Below are 13,307 nucleotides of genomic sequence, written 5' to 3'. Positions count from 1 at the left end.
GTGAAAGAAGCTCAACCTGAATAATGTATGCACTCCTCCTCCTCATTGTCCTCCTTCTCCTCCTCTTTGTACACTAAAGCATAGGAAACTGGCTATTTTTTGCCAGGGCCAACTGGCTCTAGCTATAGTACTCTATGTATTTAATTTTTCTGGAGGGCCACCTACCCGGTCCTCTGTTTTACGCAATTTTTGGGAGTGCCACATACAGGCACTCAATCTATTTAATTTTTCTGGAGGACCACCTACCTGCTCCTCTGGTTTGAAAACTTTTTTGGACTGCCACATACAGGCACTCAATTTATTTAATTTTTCTGGAGGACCACCTGCCTGCTCCTCTGGTTTGAAAACTTTTTTGGACTGCCACATACAGGCACTATCCAAATTAAATTGTCTCCATAGCAGCCTCCACATGTCGTCTTTTTAGCTGGCTCCACACGTTGTCTCCATTGCTACCTCCACACGTCATCGCCATAGCTGCCTCCAAAAGTCGTCCATATAGCTGCCTCCATACATTGTCTCCTTATCAAACGAACTGTGTCAGGCAGAATTTTTGGTTGTTTTCATGGATTCCACATCAAACTTGTTAACTTTGTCGCCACCCTGCTGTGTAATCCACAAAATATACTGGCAAACTTTTATCATTTACCGATATTATTTCAGCGCTTCTTGCGCATCTCTTTACATTCCCCTCACCCGCCATATCCCAAACTTATAAGAACGCTACTACACTTGATCTTATACAAAAGGTTCTTAGAAGTGCTGTTTGGGGAGTAGCCTAGAGACAGGGGCTTGGATTGGCGAAAGCTCGCCTGGCAGCGGAGCGCCAGCTCCATCTCAAGATCCAACTAACATAGTTTTAACTGCAGCACCTTTAATCTACTACTAGTTCACTGCCTCCATACATCGTCCCCTTATCAAACGAGCTGTGTCGGGCAGAATTTTGGGTTGTTTTCATGGCTTCCACATCAAACTTGTTAACTTTGTCGCCACCCTGCTGTGTAATCCACAAAATATACTGGCAAACTTTTATCATTTACCAATATTATTTCAGCGCTTCTTGCGCATCTGTTTACATTCCCCTCACCCGCCATATCCTAAACTTATAAGAACGCTACTACACTTGATCTTATACAAAAGGTTCTTAGAAGTGCTGTTTGGGGAGTAGCCTAGAGACAGGGGCTTGGATTGGCAAAAGCTCGCCTGGCAGCGGAGCGCCAGCTCCATCTCAAGATCCAACTAACATAGTTTTAACTGCAGCACCTTTAATCTACTACTAGTTCACTGCCTCCATACATCGTCCCCTTATCAAACAAACTGTGTCAGGCAGAATTTTCAGGTGTTTCACTAGATACATAGTGGAACTCGGCCCATCTGTCGCCGCCATGCTGGAGACCTGAAGTTGCAATCATAGCAGCGCAATATGGATGCCCCATACTGTCGCTCTTAATCATGGAACCATTTCCGTAAAAACAATTAAAAATAGAACCACTATGCTATTCCATTATTCCTAGGTGAAATATTCAAACGACCCGGCCTGCTTTGAAAATTATAATTTTTTCAAAGTAAACGCTTCTGACCCCCAGGCCCATTTTGGGTGGGGAGGAGCCGAGAGACAGGGGCTTGGACAGGCGAAAGCTCGCCTGGCAGTGGACCGCCAGCTCCATCCCAAGATTAGGCAGCCTCAGAGGCATCCATGCATGCTGCCCCTGCTGTTTCCTGTCCATTTTGCCTCCACGATCCTCCACAGCGTCCACCTATGTCTCATTTCAACTCTCTATACCCCAGACGCTGGAGCACGAGAGGATATGCAGCACATCATCCCCTTATCAAACGAGCTGTGTCAGGCAGAATTTTCAGGTGTTTCACCAGATACATAGTGGAACTCGGCCCATTTGTCGCTGCCATGCTGGAGACCTGAAGTTGCAATCATAGCAGCGCAATATGAATGCCCCATACTGTCGCTCTTAATCATGGAAGTCGTCTCCATGGCTGCCTCCACATGTCGTCCCCTTATCAAAAGAGCTGTGTCAGGCTCATTTTTCGGGTGTTTCACCAGATACGTTATGGAACTTGGTCACTATGTCGCCACCATGCTGTGTTATCGACTAAATATACCGTCAACCTTTTGTTCACATAGGAAATCATTTCACCTCCTTTGGTGAAACCTGAGTCCATTTAGGGTATGTCGCCATGAGACTCTCTAGCCTGCCACTGCTGCCGCTGCCTCTGCATTCTGTCCCCTATAGTGTCAGGGTCAATTATTGCATGTTTTAGATGCTATCTAGCCTCATTCGGTCACTCTGTCATGGCCATGCTGTTGCCCATAATTTTGGCATAATGGTGCGATTAAGCAGCCTCAGAGGCATCCATGCATGCTGCCCCTGCTGTTTCCTGTACTTTTCCGTGGTGTTTACATCCTTTTCTGAGGTTCCCAGGTGTTTGGCCAAGCTTCCCTGTGCAGAGCCTTGGTCCCCTTGAAAAATGCTCAAGTCTCCCATTGACTTCAATGGGGCTCGTTATTTGAGACGAGCACTCGAGCATCGGGAAAAGTTTGTCTTGAATAACGAGTACCCGAGCATTTTAGTGCTCGCTCATCTCTAGTCTTGTGGAAACTACTTTATTACTACGCCCCTACCAAGACATATGTTAGCTGGAGTCTTATCTATGTCTTATAAAATGCTGATATCACATCAGCTCCTATCTAGTCAGTCTGTCTATGAGTTTGCTGTTCTCTTAAAGCTTCTGGCAGTAGACTTTACTCCTAAAACTAAATGTTACCCTCACCCCACTGCATACAGCTTCTATATAATTGATGCATCATTGCGCTTTTATCTATTTTACTAGAAAGATGGAATTCATTGAAATTACTGGACGTAAAGCAGATTAAAGGGAACCTGTCACCAGGAGACCCATTTTAGTCCCCACAGAGCATAGTACATACACTGCCAAAGTGTTTTTGTATTAAAAATTGGTTTTACAGAAAAAAAGATATGTTATATTGTACCTTTCATTAGCATCTGCTGTTTGACTAGGCAGTTGCCAAATGGGAGGGGCTGGAAAGGAGCAGTTTCCCCTCCACCCTTGGGAAACAGCTCTTCCATGTGTCCTTTTCAAATATATGAAAACACCCATCACTGGGCTTAGCGACGCCCCTTGCTCATCTACAACCAATCCTGAGTGTGGGGAGTTATTCATATATTTGAAAAGGTCACATGTTTCCCAAGGGTGGGGGGGGCTGCTCCTTTTCCAGCCCCTCCCATTTGGCAACTGCCTAGTCACACAGCAGGTGCTAATGAAAGGTAAAATATAACATATCTTTTTTTCTTTAAAACCTAATTTTTATACAAAAACACTTTGGCAGTGTATGTACTATGCTCTGTGGGGACCGGGGGAGTGCTAAAAATGGGTATCCTGGTGACAGGTTCCCTTTAAGAGGGAAGGAGTGAGGATGATAAAACCTAAAGAAAGTGGACCAGAAGGCACTTACAATCACCGGCCACTTTATTAGGTACACCATGCTAGTAACGGGTTGGACCCCCTTTTGCCTTCAGAACTGCCTCAATTCTTCGTGGCATAGATTCAACAAGGTGCTGGAAGCATTCCTCACTTTGGTCCATATTGACATGATGGCATTACACAGTTGCCGCAGATTTGTCGGCTGCACATCCATGATGCGAATCTCCCGTTCCACCACATCCCAAAGATGCTCTATTGGATTGAGATCTGGTGACTGTGGAGGCCATTTCAGTACAGTGATCTCATTGTCATGTTCAAGAAACCAATCTGAGATGATTCCAGCTTTATGACATGGCGCATTATCCTGCTGAAAGTAGCCATCAGATGTGGGGTACATTGTGGTCATAAAGGGATGGACATGGTCAGCAACAATACTCAGGTAGGCTGTGGCGTTGCAACGATGCTCAATTGGTACCAAGGGGCCCAAAGAGTGCCAAGAAAATATTCCCCACACCATGACACCTCCACCACCAGCCTGAGCCGTTGATACAAGGCAGGATGGATCCATGCTTTCATGTTGTTGATGCCAAATTCTGACCCTACCATCCGAATGTCGCAGCAGAAATCGAGACTCATCAGACCAGGCAATGTTTTTCCAATCTTCTACTGTCCAATTTCGATGAGCTTGTGCAAATTCCAGCCTCAGTTTCCTGTTATTAGCTGAAAGGAGTGGCACCCGGTGTGGTCTTCTGCTGCTGTAGCCCATCTGCCTCAAAGTTCGACGTACTGTGCGTTCAGAGATGCTCTTCTGCCTACCTTGGTTGTAACGGGTGGCGATTTGAGTCACTGTTGCCTTTCTATCAGCTCGAACCAGTCTGCCCATTCTCCTCTGACCTCTGGCATCAACAAGGCATTTCCGCCCACAGAACTGCCGCTCACTGGATGTTTTTTCTTTTTCGGACCATTCTCTGTAAACCCTAGAGATAGTTGTGCGTGAAAATCCCAGTAGATCAGCAGTTTCTGAAATACTCAGACCAGCCCTTCTGGCACCAACAACCATGCCACGTTCAAAGGCACTCAAATCACCTTTCTTCCCCATACTGATGCTCGGTTTGAACTGCAGGAGATTGTCTTGACCATGTCTACATGCCTAAATGCACTGAGTTGTCGCCATGTGATTGGCTGATTAGAAATTAACTGTTAACGAGCAGTTGGACAGGTGTACCTAATAAAGTGGCCGGTCAGTGTACATATAATACATAATACTTATAATACATTATAGGAAACTGCATCTCATAAGAGTTAAAGAGGACCTGTCACCCATAAATTGGGCACTAGGAGCAGCTTACTAAAGTAAGCAGCTCCTAGTGCTTAAACACACGCCGCATTGTTAGAAGGATAGCGTTACCGGAAAACCTCTGTTTACCGGAAAACCTCTGTTTACCGGAAAACCTCTATCTAACACTGCGGTGCACTACAATGTAAACGTCGGACCGCTCGCCAATGTATTCATGAGGGGTTGGGGCGTAGTTAGGGGCGGTGACTGCCGCATGACGCGCGGCAGTCACTGTCGGCCTATGGAGCGAGGTGAATATGTCGGACAGCTTTGCGAGCGGTCCGACGTTTACATTGTACTCCGCCGGAGGTTTCCGGTAACGCTATCATTCTAACACTGCGGCGTTTGTTTAACCACCAGGAGCTGCTTACTTTAGTAAGCAGCTCCTAGTACCCGATTTATGGGTGACAGGTCCTCTTTAACTTTTATGAGATGCAGTTTCCTATACTGTATTCACTTTTACTATTGATATATGCAGTTTGAAAATTTAGTGGTTATGCAAATCTTCTTCCACCCTTACAAAAATACCACAGAAAACTTATCATCACAATTTTAATAAGTTGCCATACCAGAATTTCAGTTCTGTTATCACTGTCTTCACTAATGTATTCACTTATTTATTCCTAAGAGCTAGTACTCTAGGTACAAATCGTAAAAAAACTTTTACAAATGTGTTTCTGTAGATGATTTGCCTTTTGGAGCCCACATGGGTGATGTTGCATGCAGAATAATTTGGAGGAACAACTGGGAATTGAAGAAGAGGATGAGAAGAACTTGGTGATTTACTTTATATAGCATTTCCTGTACATAAATGTCCTTCATGGACCTGGCATAAGAGGGATACACGTAGGTGTACAGAATTTGACATTGTGGATAGTTGGATACAATTAGATGTTCCCAGGAAGACTCGGTATATGAATTAGTCACAGCCATATTTATCATTCAGAAAGAAATGACTCTTCAGCCTACCATTATTCATTATTATCCTTGCATACATTCCAAGAGTGCCTGGCAACAGAAAGATTTGCTTTATTAGTCACGTAATGTTCCATTTTCTTTTTTAGTTGTGGTGCTTGTCCCCAAAACATCTGGAAAATGTCACAAAATATATTTAGATATTTCATACAGGCTCAAAGTCAACAACATCCAGTCATTTGTGCATGTAGTGCTTTCTTGAGGCGTTCATGCAACAATCCTAACGTAATAAAGTTAAAAGCCTGCCCCAAGCGTCATTGTGACAGCAGCGTAACAATACCTAGAAGTGCCTACATGCAGGGACAACCCCTAAAATTTATTTTGCATAAAGTGAAACTTTTAAATTTAAATAACTGTGTGATATCTAAAATCAACAAACTGTTAACTATATGCACTATATATCATAATAAATCTATATATGTGAAAGAAGACCTGTCACTAGGATTTTACCACCCTGACTAACAATGTCTGCTGCCAGAGTGACATCATCAAGTCCTTTAGCCTCCAGCATTAGCAAACTGTAGCCATACTGTACTGTATGTATGTGATCACATGAAATCACAGAAGCCTTCATGGAGAATGGAGAGGAGTAGAAGTCTATGGAAACTTTGGTGATATCATCAGATACATACATAGAATACATTTTGCAAATGTAAAGGACCTTGACCTTATTGCGTGACATGAACTGCTAAGTAGTAAAGAGACATATGGCATAGGGAAGAGTAGATGGGAGGGGACAGCCGAGCAAGACACGCTCCCTCTGATACCAGGTAATATAAGATAAAATTGATTTATGGGATGTGAAGGAAACAATTTTTAGCTAAAAGAAGGGTGTTAGTTAGTTAATAGGGCTCTGTAGGAACCCGTCACTAGCTGTATTTGTGTAATGTGGTGACAGGTTCTCTTTAAATGTACTTTTCTACTGATACAGGCAAACATATCAAACAGCCAAAGGAAGCAAATATTATTTTTCAGCCATTCATATATACATCGTGGAACTTAGAACACATTAACCTCTTAATGCTCTGCGTCCTCTCCCCGACGATCGCCTCCCCTCCCCAACCCTGTCTTTGGGGGGCGCTGATTGCTCTCATGGCAGCCCTGAGGTCCGATCAGTTCCCCAGGGCTGTCCTCAGACAGTGGATGTAAGATCCCATCTGTCACGGGATCTTAAAGGCTTAGCATCATCCTATGCATGTGCATAGGTTGACACAGCTAATACCCTGCATACCCTGAGTATAATCATGAACAATCAATCAGATGATTGCTTGTTAATGTCCCATATTAGAAGTAATAACAAAAAAATTTCTTAAATAAAAAAGATCATTATTGAACCTGCTTGATGAACAGCATAAAAAAAATGAAAGATTTTTTCCCCCACATTAGGTTTTAGTTGCCAAATTTAGTAAATGGCCCTAATAACGAAAAAGCTAAAATTTTACAGCCTACAAAAGGGGCCAATGAGAGAACTAAAATCCTGGCAGCTGCAGGGCTCTCCTTCCCTTATGCGTCTTGTTGTGCGCCCCTACTACAAGTAACGCCCCCATGTGGGTTGTCTCTGTACTCGGGAGAAATTGCATAATAAATTTTAAGATGGGTTTTCTCTTTTTAGCTATTGGAGATGTGTAAATTTTAGGGCTTTATGAACGTATTAGCAACAAAATTTGACCAGTCTAAATTTAATCTCCATTTTGATTTAATTACTATAAAGGGGTTAATCTCAAGGGATTGACCATCTTCTAAAAGCTGTTTCCGATAGCTTGATGGAGGCAGATTTGAAAATGGGTTGATATATAGGGTTTTTAAAAGTTATATATTTAAAATTTCATTATGAACAGTAATAATCCCAAAATAGTCAATTCTTAAAATACAGAAAACCGATATTTGATTTGTAAGCCGCGTGACATCAAAATAGCAGACCTATTGGAAATGTTATTCAGCAACGTATTTAGGTGGTAAAACTATCTACCTGGAAACGCAATGATTTAGAACATGTGAGGAAAAAACAGTCTCATAATTGTTTTGATAAGTAACAGTGTTCAAAAGTTATAACCATATAGAGCGACGCAAGTCTGACTACGAATATTGGGCTGAGCCATAAGCTTGAGCCATGGCTACATCCATTTATCTCTATGTAGCTAACGGAGATCTGCTGAGAGCTGCTCTCCTGTGGATAGGGCCTAACTTGTTTGGTGGAAAAACTCCTTTAAGACAATGAACTGTACAAAATTACAGAAAATTTGGGATAGTTGAGATACAAATACTATATTCGATATTTATTACTTCAAAGAATGCTAAGCACATTTCGGTGTTATAATGGCCCAGCAAAGTCCAGACCTAAATCCCAATGAGAATCTATGGCTCACCAACCAATCTGATGGACCAAGAGCAATGCTGCAAAGAAGAATGGGCAAACATTCCAGCCTCCAGATGTGCAAAGCTGGTGGGTACATACCCCAACAGGCTTGTAGCTGTCATTACAACTAACATGGCCCTTTAAAATATTGATATAAGTACATATGAATACTCCCCTTTTTAATTTTAAGGGGTTTTTTTAAAATATTTTTCTTTATAATTCACAAATACTTGACACTTTGGGGCAGATTTATCAAGCTGCCTGAAAGTCAGAATATTTCTATTTGCCAACCAATCACAGCTCAGCTTTATTTGACCAGTGCTCATGAATATTTTAAAGGGGAACTGTGATTGGACTCCTCACTTGCCATCATCCCCCTCAGTGACTTGGCGAAGATCCAGAAATTTGGGCGACATTTTGACAGCCAGTCACTATATACCTCCCAAACAGAATACATTCGGTAGTCGGGGGCCAAAATGGGGGACATACACATGTGGACATTGTGCAGCGTGTAAAAACATTGTAAGATGCAATACCTTTTCCAATTCAGCACGCAATAGAGAGTACAAAATCGTGCACAACATAACATGCAATACGGTGGGTGTCATTTACTTGGCAGAATGCTTCTGTAACCAACTTTATGTTGGTATGACCACCCGAGCCCTAAAGGTGAGAGTGTTGGAGCATTTCGAGGGCATCTCAGGCTGAACGCGTAGATCTATTGGATACCATACCCCGACATTTTCGTGAACATCATTCCTGCAACCCAAAAGGTTTCAGGGTTCGGGGCATTGACAGAGCGTATTTGGGGTGGTGAGGGGGAGACCTCAAACGTGTCCTCTTACAAAAAGAGACCAAATGGATAGTAACCTTCAACACACATTCTCCTTCTGGTCTCAACGAATCCGTGAGTTTTAGATCATTTTTGTGAAGTTTCTGCCACAAACAATCTATTCTTATAGCTTCATTCCTGAACAGTGTTATGTTTTAACATGCATAATAATTAAAAAAAAAAAAGTCTTTTGTCTTTTTTCGGAAGTATTTTTTGTTTGTCTGATTGTTTGTTGATAATTTTATTTTTTCTAGGTTGTTTTTTGTTCATATTTGAGCCACACAATAATAACCATCTCCATGATGCACAAAATTACATCTGAATTCAAAATGTTCCCGAATAAGAGAAGCCTATACATATATATACATCATCGGTGCTAACAGGAAGAGGATCAATATACTATAATGAACTATCACAGCAGTAATTATATTTACAGTTGAGCTTTTTATTATTATATGACACTTTTTTTGCACATTGTCAACAAAAAAATTTTTATTTCTTGTTTATTATATTTTTTTTTTCCGCACCTTTGCACTTTAATTTTTGTACACTATGGTCTGTATATGATGAATTGTTATTCCCTATTAGTCATACATGATTCCCTTGTATTTAGCACACATGTTATGCACTTTTGCACTTTGGTCTGACCTCAATGAATTTTTATTATGTTTTATATGCAATGGTCTGTGTATAGATGCACTAATTGCACTTTATTATAATGAACTATCATATACGGTTTTGGCTTTATATTAAATTGCTCCCAGTGTCTGGGCGTGTCTGTGTTCCTTTGGCAAGATGACACAAGGTATACATAGGTTTGAATAACATGTTTGATTTTGGGATATACTCTCTTATCATGAGACCTTTCCCTCTTCCCCATTTCCAGCCCATTAGATCCTTATTTATTTTCTGTTGGTGACTATTTCTGTTATAGATGCTGGTAGTGTTGTATTATTTTGCCATTATCATCTATTCATTCTTCACCTATGAGGACATGTTAAAAATGGTATTGCCCTCATAGTCCTTTGGCCCTAGTCTCTTGCCAGGTACACATTCACGCTGTGGTAGCTTCTATATCTACCCATTTTTTAGCCAGTCATTGTTAGTGTGATTTGTCTTATGGTCTCTCCTTATGATATGTGCTTTTGTGATTTCTATGCTTACATTCATGCTCTTGTACTATTATCATGCTTTAATAAAATTTTGACAGTTTTTATTGATTATATGGTTGTTGTACTCTCGCCTTTTTTTGGTATACAGTAGTGGCTTTTGAGCCGAGCGAGTGAGTGCATTTGGGTGATGACCCCCTCTTTGAGGTTTCTTTTTTTGGTCGGTTGATGAGCTGTGATTGGTTGCCATGGGCAACTAGAAATATTCTGACTTTCAGACAGCTTGATAAATCTGCCCCTATGTGTAGCTTTATCATATAAAATAGCAATAAAATACATTTGAGTTTGTGACTATAATGTTTGAAAATTATTAAAAGGGTTATGAAAGATGGTGTATATTTAATATTCTCATTACATAAGAAAATTACTGCAAGATCCCTTACATATCCCTATATCTTAGGTTACATTTACACGGCCGTATGCCCACCCGGCCACAGCTGTGCGCTGGAGGAGAGGAGGAGGTGATCCCTCTCCCCTCCATAGAGAAAAGCGGCACATGGCCACACACGGGGAGAGATAGAGCATGCTCTGTCTTTTCCCCATTTATGGCACGGAACGGCCTGCTCCCGGGCGGCCATTGCCGTCTATGGGGATGTATATGCAGCCGCATATTTGCGGCCGCATATACATCCCCACAGATGGCCGTCTGAATGCACCTGTCAGGTATTATGACTTTCTCATTGGCTGGTGTTCCCTTGCAATATACCCTACACATACCAGGTAACATATTAGCATTCTGGTATTTTATACATACGTCATATCCTTTAATACACACACGTATATACACATACATACATACACTGCAGATGCTAAATTACAGTCTTATCAAATTATAACAAGAGCAGAGATTCAGAGGGTCCAGGAGCCTAAGGGGACCCATAAGGTATTTCACTACATGACATACAGCAGGACTAATACTAATAGATCAACTTTTGACATGCGACTCAATTTATATATCATGTGACACGTTTCCTATTTAAGTAAATGGGAAATGTGTCTCTTTTTTCTCCAGATTTAGTATTCCATTATATATTCCTATTACATTATTATTCTAACTCGTTAGACTTTTTTATTTTTTACTTACATTATTTTCAAGCAGCAAATTCTTCCAAATAATAGATTGGTTCCTCAACAGCAATTTGACAAACCTTCTAATGTTAGAAAGCCTTCACTAAGGATCGTATGACTTGAGCGACTGATGAAATAATCAGGTCATTTACCAAATAACTGTGTGTTTTGGCAATTAAAATATCTGTGCTGCAGAATTTTGCTGATTACAGAGAGGCCCAGGCAGAGGAGAAGAGTCATTGTGTGTTATCAAGTGTCCTAATAAAATACCAACATACAGTGCATCACATTACTGCACCATACATACACTACAGGCAGTCCCCGGGTTACATACAAGATAGGGTCTGTAGGTTTGTTCTTAAGTTGAATTTGTATGCAAGTTGGAACCGTATACTTTATTATTGTAACTCCAGACAAATTTTTTGGTCTCTGTGACAATTGGATTTTAAAAATGTTGGATTGCCATAAGAACCAGGATTAACAAGAAATCTTCCTTGGAGACGCCTGTGATATCTGTTATAGCAGATTATTGTAGCCTAAGGCTAAAGTACAGTAAATTCCCAGAGGTTTGTAACTAGGGATCGTCTGTAAGTCGGGTGTTCTTAAGTAGGGGACCGCCTGTATATGGAATTCTATATAACGTTACAGAAGCAATGAATCAATACATGAATTATGTAGCATAGACTGTTATAACCCATGCAACATTATACTAAAAATTGTAACAGTTCAGATATTATCAATGGATATACTGTATGTATATCTAAAACGTACAAGTCTCTTTTGTATTGTATTGCATGACATTTCTTCCTATTCTTATGCAAATTGCACTCAGGTTGTGACTTTACTAGTCTAATGTCATTGAATAGCTCTATATTGTTTGTCATGTCATGTGGTATTCCCACTACTGTACATGCATTACATCATTCCTGAGAAATAATGCTTCAACCACATCATGTCCAACATCTAATTTTCAGCCAGGTAGGAGACACAAAATGAAATATTTACCTTGTGAGACAAAGAAATTAAAACTTGCAAGGTGCTCCTCAGTAAGAGAAATGGTGACACATACTTTGAATTTACTCCAGAAGATACAGGACACCGGAGTAGACACCAAGTGCGTTTCTCCCATGGGAAGTTGGTTGAACTTGTCTAGCATAAGTTCTCATTCCCTCAGAGTTCTTGTTTTCTCCCTGTTTTGGACATGTGAGGAATTTCGATGAGAATTAAGCTCTTTTACATGCAAATCCGACCTTTCTGTGCACATTGGCCAATCAGTGATATTTCTCAAGTTGTGGAAATCAGTGCCTCTCTATATAAGTCATTGTGTGGCAGGATAAAAGAGACACAGTGGAATTTGGATGAGATTTAAAGCACTGAACAAGCAGATCTTTGTGAGTTGTTGAGGCTTACAATGTTTCCCCAATGCCCTTTCCCTGAAAGGCAGCCAATAGCTCTAAACCATTAATTGTGGCCATTATTAAAAGGGGAAACACTTCAATTGGGATTTCTTTTAAAGTAGAATGAGAAATCTTGTATTACTTTTCATTGCTTTTTTAAGAAAAATGGTAAAAATGTGTGCAGCAGTTTTCCACTGGACAGTAGTACCACAAAGGATACGTCACATTTTATAAACTGCTTATTGGATCATTTTAATCTACAAATGGTGTCTTCTGATATCTGGAACCAAGACATTTTCAGCAAATTCTTTAAAGGAACCTGTCACCAGGGACCTCATTTTCACTAAAGACAAATTACAGAAGCCCATCACACCTGCATTGCAAGTATGCCTTTCTCTAAGCATTCACATTACAATATAACTATGTGTTTGAACTAACCTTGCACTCTGGCAGAATTCTCTGTGTAGTCTAAGAGCTTAGGCTTTGGTTTGGATGCATTGCAAAAAACAACATGTGAATTGTGCAGACTGCTCAGCTCTTGGCCCCCACCTTTGTGCTCCTGTACAGCTCCTCCTTCCTGTTTTTCCACAGGGGTCACATGCTGGTGACCTGACATTAGTGGGGGATGGAGGAGCTGTACAGGAGGCACAAAGGTGCGGGACAAGAGCTGAACAGTCTGCACAAGTCACATGTTGTTTTTTGAAGTTCATCCAAACCA

General features: G+C 41.0%; 1 protein-coding gene across 7 annotated transcripts in view; it reads right to left on the bottom strand.

Moving 5' to 3' along the window:
• ACSBG1 (acyl-CoA synthetase bubblegum family member 1) overlaps window positions 1-12,444 on the bottom strand; it is a 38,762-nt gene extending 26,318 nt beyond the window's left edge. For 2 of the 7 annotated variants that reach the window (XM_072147724.1, XM_072147720.1), the window contains exons 1-2: window positions 12,198-12,444; window positions 5,762-5,880 (exon numbers count right to left, since the gene is read on the bottom strand). The gene's annotated coding sequence lies outside the window, so the exon portion shown is untranslated. Of the gene's footprint in view, window positions 1-5,761; window positions 5,881-11,208; window positions 11,324-12,197 lie in introns of those variants that run through there. The other 5 variants (XM_072147722.1, XM_072147721.1, XM_072147725.1 and 2 more) reach the window with 5 other exon arrangements.
• Between the last annotated feature and the right edge of the window lie 863 nt (window positions 12,445-13,307).

This window comes from Engystomops pustulosus, chromosome 4 (genome assembly GCF_040894005.1).
Source record: "Engystomops pustulosus chromosome 4, aEngPut4.maternal, whole genome shotgun sequence".
In the NCBI taxonomy this organism is placed as follows: Eukaryota; Metazoa; Chordata; class Amphibia; order Anura; family Leptodactylidae; genus Engystomops; species Engystomops pustulosus.
This window is presented reverse-complemented; position numbering and strand designations above follow the sequence as displayed.